Source organism: Rhopilema esculentum, chromosome 14 (genome assembly GCF_057945365.1).
Source record: "Rhopilema esculentum isolate cy_ngs chromosome 14, ASM5794536v1, whole genome shotgun sequence".
Lineage (NCBI taxonomy): Eukaryota > Metazoa > Cnidaria > Scyphozoa > Rhizostomeae > Rhizostomatidae > Rhopilema > Rhopilema esculentum.
This window is the reverse complement of record NC_142828.1, coordinates 3,866,752-3,874,001: the sequence shown is the minus strand read 5'-3', so window position 1 is coordinate 3,874,001 and position 7,250 is coordinate 3,866,752. Positions and strand designations below refer to the sequence as shown.

Genomic DNA, 7,250 nt, shown 5'->3' with positions numbered 1-7,250 from the left:
TTCGAGGGAAAAACTTTTTTGCAAAATTTTAAGATTGTTCAAGTTTTTTTACAGGTCCGGGGTCACAAATTTTGTGATAAATGACTTAGTCCTTTTTTTCCTAATTTGACCTCAAAATTGATCGAAAACACTCCGAATGGTGTTCCGAACGTAATTTCAAGCATTTCAGGTTGTTTCGAGCGACAAAAGTTTTTTGCAAAATTTTCAGATTTTTCAAGTTTTTTTACAGGTCCAGGGTCACAAATGTTGTGAAAAATGACTTAGTTCTTTTTTTCCTAGTTTGACCTCAGAATTGATCGAAAACACTCCGAATTGTGTTCGGAACGTAATTTCAAGCATTTCAGGTTGATTCGAGCGAAAAAACTTTTTTGCAAAATATTAAGATTTTTCAAGTTTTTTTACAGGTCCGGGGTCACAAATTTTGTGAAAAATGACTTAGTTCTTTTTTTCCTAATTTGACCTCATAATTGATCGAAAACACTTCGAATGATGTTCCGAAGGTAATTTCAAGCATTTCAGGTTGATTCGAGCAAAAAAACTTTTTTGCAAAATTTTAAGATTTTTCAAGTTTTTTTACAGGTTTCAAGTTTATCTAGTTTGACCTCAGAATTGATCGAAAACACTCCGAATGGTGTTCCGAACGTAATTTCAAGCATTTCAGGTTGTTTCGAGGGAAAAAAATTTTTTGCAAAATTTTAAGATTGTTCAAGTTTTTTTACAGGTCCGGGGTCACAAATTTTGTGATAAATGACTTAGTCCTTTTTTTCCTAATTTGACCTCATAATTGATCGAAAACACTCCGAATGGTGTTCCGAACGTAATTTCAAGCATTTCAGGTTGTTTCGAGCGAAAAAAGTTTTTTGCAAAATTTTAAAATTTTTCAACTTTTTTTACAGGTCCGGGGTCACAAATTTTGTGAAAAATGGTTTCGTTCTTTTTTTCCTAGTTTGACCTCAGAATTGATCGAAAACACTCCGAATGGTGTCCCGAACGTAATTTCAAGCATTTCAGGTTGATTCGAGCGAAAAAACTTTTTTGCAAAATTTTAAAATTTTTCAACTTTTTTTACAGGTCCGGGGTCACAAATTTTGTGAAAAATGGCTTCGTTCTTTTTTTCCTAGTTTGACCTCAGAATTGATCGAAAACACTCCGAATGGTGTTCCGAACGTAATTTCAAGCATTTCAGGTTGTTTCGAGCGAAAAAACTCTTTTGCAAAATTTTAAGATTTTTCAAGTTTTTTTACAGGTCCGGGGTCACAAATTTTGTGAAAAATGACTTAGTTTTTTTGTCCTAGTTTGAACTCAGAATTCATCGAAAACACTCCGAATGGTGTTCCGAACGTAATTTCAAGCATTTCAGGTTTATTCGAGCGAAAAAACTTTTTTGCAAAACTTTAAGATTTTTCAAGTTTTTTTACAAGTCTGGGGTCACACATTTTGTGAAAAATGACTTAGTTTTTCTTTCCTAGTTTGAACTCAGAATTGATCGAAAACACTCCGAATGGTGTTCCGAACGTAATTTCAAGCATTTCAGGTTTATTCGAGCGAAAAAACTTTTTTGCAAAATTTTAAGATTTTTCAAGTTTTTTTACAGGTCCGGGGTCACAAATTTTGTGAAAAATGACTTCGTTCTTTTTTCCTAATTTGACCTCGAAATTGATCGAAAACACTCCGAATGGTGTTCCGAACGTAATTTCAAGCATTTCAGGTTGTTTCGAGCAAAAAAAGTTTTTTGCAAAATTTTAAAGGGCCACTCCAGCCCAAAATTTTTTTTGCATAAATTGGTAGTTAGTCAAGAAAAAGAAGCTATCGTGAAATTTTTTTTCGAAAAGCTTAACTCGTTTTCCAGATATAGACGCTCAAAGTTGAGAATCACCGTAAAAATACGACAAATTTTTTTTCGGAAAAAGCACTTTGTGACGTGTGAAAGGGCTATTGTTTCAATATTCGGCGCTATTGTTATACGTTCGCACTGAAATTCGCACGACTCGGTAGAGGCTCGGAAGAGGCGATTCATTTTGGAATCTCGGTTGTCGTTTTATTTATTTTCCTTCTTTGCGATTGATGTTCAGCGGAGGCTTCCAGCCAACATGGACTAGTAATTCGACAAATCAAAGATGGAAGCTTCAACCTGTACGCATACCCTCATCTTGGCAACGCAGCAAGCTTTTTAATATGGAATGCTTCACGAATTTTCAGATGTGAATGGATTTCTGACCGAAGGCATTTCTTATCGTCGTGTCATCTCAGGAATTTCCAGGGAGCTGAATAATAATTGATGTCTCACCGCATTAGAAGAAGAACCCCATTCACAAAATAGAAACTTTCCCGTAAGTCACAATTCAATCTTATTATCATTTTACTATGTTGAATGTTAGGCGAAACTGCAGGGTGTAGAGGTTTGGAGGGGGTTTGGGGATGGCGTGACACGCACCCCCTAAGCATCGCAATTTGCCGGGCTTTGAGAAAAAACTTCGTCCTCTAAATACAGGTTTTCTAACAGCCAGTCTTGTGAACTGTCTCCCAAATGGTCAGAAATGTGGTAATATGAAAAGTACCACAGGGGCTCTCAAGCAAAATGTCACATAAAATATTACCAAAAGTAGAAGTTTGCTACTTTTTTGTACCAACAAGGGGGCCTGAGCCTCCTAGCACTACATCCCTGCCAATGATCTGTGCACTACACCTTTGCCCGAGGTATAGATGTGTAAAATTTCCCAGGGTTTGTCTCCTGAACCCTTCTTCTTCATGTTCTACCTTGTTCTGCCTTCAATTTTGGAATTCTGCCTATTTCATCATAAAATTGATGCACAATTTCAAAATTTTGCCAGATCAATATCCAGGGCAAAAGATCTACTACCCAAAAGAAAAAACATGGAATTTACACCCTTGGTCTTGGAAAAAAGATGTGTAATATCCTCATTCTAATGTTTTAAAGGCAGAATTGTTTATATTTGTTAAATTTACCTTTGCTATTCTAGCATTGATTCATATAAGCATGGCCTATATCATTTAAATTCATCTTTGTGTTAATTCAAGTTAATATCCTTAGATGCTATTTGCTATAGTAACAGTGGTTGCCCTTTCACCCCTAAATTTCTCTTTGATCCTTCTAAATATCTATACTCTGAATGCCCCTGAGTGTCCAAGTTTCTTTGATCATTTTATGTTTTAATATGACTCAAAAGTAAATTTCACTGGTATGTTAGTATTTATCCCTGTCAACCTTATTATTCTAGGCATAAAAAAGGTAACAAACTCTTTTATGGATCAGCAGAAAGGATCTTGCAAAAAAATGCTAGATGAAGGTTGGAGATTACATGCATCCTGTTATCTGGCTACTGGCTTTGTGGGAGTGATAACTTGCCCCTCTCTTCCATTCAAGAGTTACCACAAAGACCTCAACACATTATTCTGTTTTTGTATTAACATTTTTACAAAGGAGACTATATTTAAAATTATCAAAATTTTATATATAATTTGGTCATATATAATGTTTGCAAATTATTTAAAGCTAGTAACAACATATAGGTATTTTCTAGAAATTTTGCAATAGATTATTGTTTCATGATACTTTTATAAGAACATTTCTCATGTGCAATAGAAATTACAAATTGCTAGCTAGTTCACTGGCCTGATTGTATAATTCAATGTAGCCAAGTATTTAAATACATCAAACATGTATTTATTATTCATAAATATAGCAGGTTGAAATTCTGACAGCATAAAGGAGCCGACAAGGCCCCTGTAATAGCTTAAAGGTTAAATACAAAAATTATATTTACAAAAGTATATTGAAAAAGTTGAATTATTAATATAATCTCAAATCCCTTTTTTGTTTGTATAAAAACAAATTTATAATTTTTGAAAAAGTTGTTTGACTCATGACTAATGGTAGGTTTTTAGTCTTGTCTTGAAAGTTGTATACTTTCTTGTCCATGTCCTCATTTGTCCTGTTTTATTTCCAATAAGTCATGTTGATATGAAGCTCTTTATCCTAATGAATATGTTGTATCAATTCATACAGCTTTCATTCCCGGTATACTGGTTTTGTTTTCTTCTTTCCTCCCGAATTAATTGCGCGATGGTTTTTTAGCTGTTGCACTAAAGGAGGGGCTGATGAAAAAGCGCGAATCTTCTTTTTAAAATCAGGGAACTGGCCTGCCAATACAAATTGCTTCAAAAGCAACATTCCATGAAAGTCTGTCAACATCCTCATGTCTATGTCTCGCTAGCCTACTTTGCCAATTCGACTTCTCTGTCAGAAAGATTCGTGCGACAAAAAACTTCCATATTCGATCAGAATATCAAGACTGATGAGCGATACTTCTCTCTTTATATCGATTCCAGATAAAAGTCTGGCCTTCTAACAAACATGCCGCTGCTAGGCCCTGTCTGCCATTTCGCTAGGTTCTCGTTGACCCTTTGGACAGCCGATGATACTTGCCGCGAACTTACCGAGACCGAAAATGCCTGTGACGTCAATCCGAAGATCTCCGATAACACGGTTGAAAAACAATTCAACTCAATGACCATTTTACAAACGCTAATAACTACAAAACGGTTAGAGATATGAAAAAAATAATAACAGATTCGTTTTCAGGAGGTCTGATTACATCGTGTTCTGAAATAAAAATTTTGGGCTGGAGTGGCCCTTTAAGATTTTTCAAGTTTTTTTACAGGTCCGGGGTCAGAAGTTTGGTGAAAAATGACTTAGTTCTTTTTTTTCTAGTTTGACCTCAGAATTGATCGAAAACACTCCGAATGGTGTCCCGAACGTAATTTCAAGCATTTCAGGTTGATTCAAGCGAAAAAACTTTTTTGCAAAATTTTAAGATTTTTCAAGTTTTTTTACAGGTCCGGGGTCACAAATTTTGTGAAAAATGACTTAGTCCTTTTTTTCCTAATTTGACCTCATAATTGATCGAAAACACTCCAAATGGTGTTCCGAACGTAATTTCAAGCACTTCAGGTTGTTTCGAGCGAAAAAAGTTTTTTGCAAAATTTCAAGATATTTCAAGTTTTTTTACAGGTCCGGGGTCACAAATTTTGTGAAAAATGACTAAGTTCTTTTTTTCTTAGTTTGACCTCAGAATTGATCGAAAACACTCCAAATGGTGTCCCGAACGTAATTTCAAGCATTTCCGGTTGATTCGAGCGAAAAAACTTTTTTGCAAAATTTTAAAATTTTTCAACTTTTTTTACAGGTCCGGGGTCACAAATTTTGTGAAAAATGGTTTCGTTCTTTTTTTCCTAGTTTGACCTCGAAATTGATCGAAAACACTCCGAATGGTGTCCCGAACGTAATTTCAAGCATTTCAGGTTGATTCGAGCGAAAAAACTTTTTTGCAAAATTTTAAAATTTTTCAACTTTTTTTACAGGTCCGGAGTCACAAATTTTGTGAAAAATGGCTTCGTTCTTTTTTTCCTAGTTTGACCTCAGAATTGATCGAAAACACTCCGAATGGTGTTCCGAACGTAATTTCAAGCATTTCAGGTTGTTTCGAGGGAAAAAAATTTTTTGCAAAATTTTAAGACTTTTCAAGTTTTTTTACAGGTCCGGGGTCACAAATTTTGTGAAAAATGACTTAGTCCTTTTTTTCCTAATTTGACCTCATAATTGATCGAAAACACTCCGAATGGTGTTCCGAACGTATTTTCAAGCACTTCAAGTTGTTTCGAGCGAAAAAGTTTTTTGCAAAATTTTAAGATTTTTCAAGTTCTTTTACAGGTCCAGGGTCACAAATTTTGTGAAAAATGACTTAGTTCTTTTTTTCCTAGTTTGACCTCAGAATTGATCGAAAACACTCCAAATGGTGTTCCGAACGTAATTTCAAGCATTTCAGGTTTATTCGAGCGAAAAAACTTTTTTGTAAAATTTTAAGATTTTTCAAGTTTTTTTACAGGTCTGGGGTCACAAATTTTGTGAAAAATGACTAAGTTCTTTTTTTCATAATTTGACCTCGAAATTGATCGAAAACACTCCGAATGGTGTTCGGAACATAATTTCAAGCATTTCAGGTTGTTTCGAGCGAAAAAACTCTTTTGCAAAATTTTAAGATTTTTCAAGTTTTTTTACAGGTCCGGGGTCACAAATTTTGTGAAAAATGACTTAGTTTTTTTTTCCTAGTTTGAACTCAGAATTCATCGAAAACACTCCGAATGGTGTTCCGAACGTAATTTCAAGCATTTCAGGTTTATTCGAGCGAAAAAACTTTTTTGCAAAATTTTAAGATTTTTCAAGTTCTTTTACAAGTCCGGGGTCACAAATTTTGTGAAAAATGACTTAGTCCTTTTTTTCCTAATTTGACCTTATAATTGATCGAAAACACTCCGAATGGTGTTCCGAACGTAATTTCAAGCACTTCAGGTTGTTTCGAGCGAAAAAGTTTTTTGCAAAATTTTAAGATTTTTAAAGTTCTTTTACAGGTCCGGGGTCACAAATTTTGTGAAAAATGACTTAGTTCTTTTTTTCCTAGTTTAACCTCAGAATTGATCGAAAACACTCCAAATGGTGTTCCGAACGTAATTTCAAGCATTTCAGGTTTATTCGAGCGAAAAAACTTTTTTGCAAAATTTTAAGATTTTTCAAGTTTTTTTACAGGTCCGGGGTCACAAATTTTGTGAAAAATGACTTCGTTCTTTTTTCCTAAAATGACCTCGAAATTGATCGAAAACACTTCGAATGGTGTTCCGAACGTAATTTCAAGCATTTCAGGTTGTTTCGAGCAAAAAAAGTTTTTTGCAAAATTTTAAGATTTTTCAAGTTTTTTTACAGGTCCGGGGTCAGAAGTTTGGTGAAAAATGACTTAGTTCTTTTTTTCCTAGTTTGACCTCAGAATTGATCGAAAACACTCCGAATGGTGTCCCGAACGTAATTTCAAGCATTTCAGGTTGATTCAAGCGAAAAAACTTTTTTGCAAAATTTTAAGATTTTTCAAGTTTTTTTACAGGTCCGGGGTCACAAATTTTGTGAAAAATGACTTAGTCCTTTTTTTCCTAATTTGACCTCATAATTGATCGAAAACACTCCAAATGGTGTTCCGAACGTAATTTCAAGCACTTCAGGTTGTTTCGAGCGAAAAAAGTTTTTAACAAAATTTCAAGATATTTCAAGTTTTTTTACAGGTCCGGGGTCACAAATTTTGTGAAAAATGACTAAGTTCTTTTTTTCTTAGTTTGACCTCAGAATTGATCGAAAACACTCCGAATGGTGTCCCGAACGTAATTTCAAGCATTTCAGGTTGATT

The 7,250-nt window shown here is 34.5% G+C and overlaps 1 long non-coding RNA gene across 1 annotated transcript; it reads left to right on the top strand.

Moving 5' to 3' along the window:
- Window positions 1-1,737: 1,737 nt before the first annotated feature.
- Window positions 1,738-4,044, top strand: LOC148958522 (uncharacterized). The gene is made up of 2 exons (XR_016144594.1): window positions 1,738-2,330; window positions 3,240-4,044. It is a non-coding gene; the product is annotated as an uncharacterized LOC148958522 (long non-coding RNA).
- The last annotated feature ends 3,206 nt before the right edge of the window (window positions 4,045-7,250 follow it).